This window comes from Wasmannia auropunctata, unplaced genomic scaffold (assembly GCF_000956235.1).
Source record: "Wasmannia auropunctata unplaced genomic scaffold, wasmannia.A_1.0 LD335735.1, whole genome shotgun sequence".
Classification (NCBI taxonomy): domain Eukaryota; kingdom Metazoa; phylum Arthropoda; class Insecta; order Hymenoptera; family Formicidae; genus Wasmannia; species Wasmannia auropunctata.
In genome coordinates this window covers 8,828-9,306 of record NW_012027155.1, presented here as the reverse complement: position 1 = coordinate 9,306, position 479 = coordinate 8,828, and positions in this window count along the sequence as shown.

The window sequence follows — 479 nt, the reverse complement described above, 5'->3', positions numbered from 1 at the left end:
AAGATTCTAGAGAATCGACCAAGGAACAAGCCCATAATGTATACAAATCATAATTAAGGAGCTCCAAGATACACGGGTTCAAAGAAAAAGGAAAGTTGAAAAACGCGAAAAATTCTCGATTTAACACCTTATTTAAAAAGATCATATCTCTTTTGTTTATAGACCGATTTGAAAAATCCTTGAAAATTCTGAAAGGGCATACTTGAAATAGTAACAAGAAAATTTGGCGATCCAATATTTTAATTTTTTAACAAAATTGCGAGCAGTCCCGGGAACCCCACGCTCACTTCAACTGTTCACTGCTCGGTTGTTGAGCGACAATTGCCGCGCGTCAACAACTCTTTCTAACGAGGGGATCCCAAACTTTTTTTACGTCAATATCCCAAATCCCTCCCCTTCCAATTTTAGAAATGCCAAACCGAGAAAGTTTCTCTGGGGTCCCGAGGACCCCAGTGTGTATATTTAAGATTAACAAATAA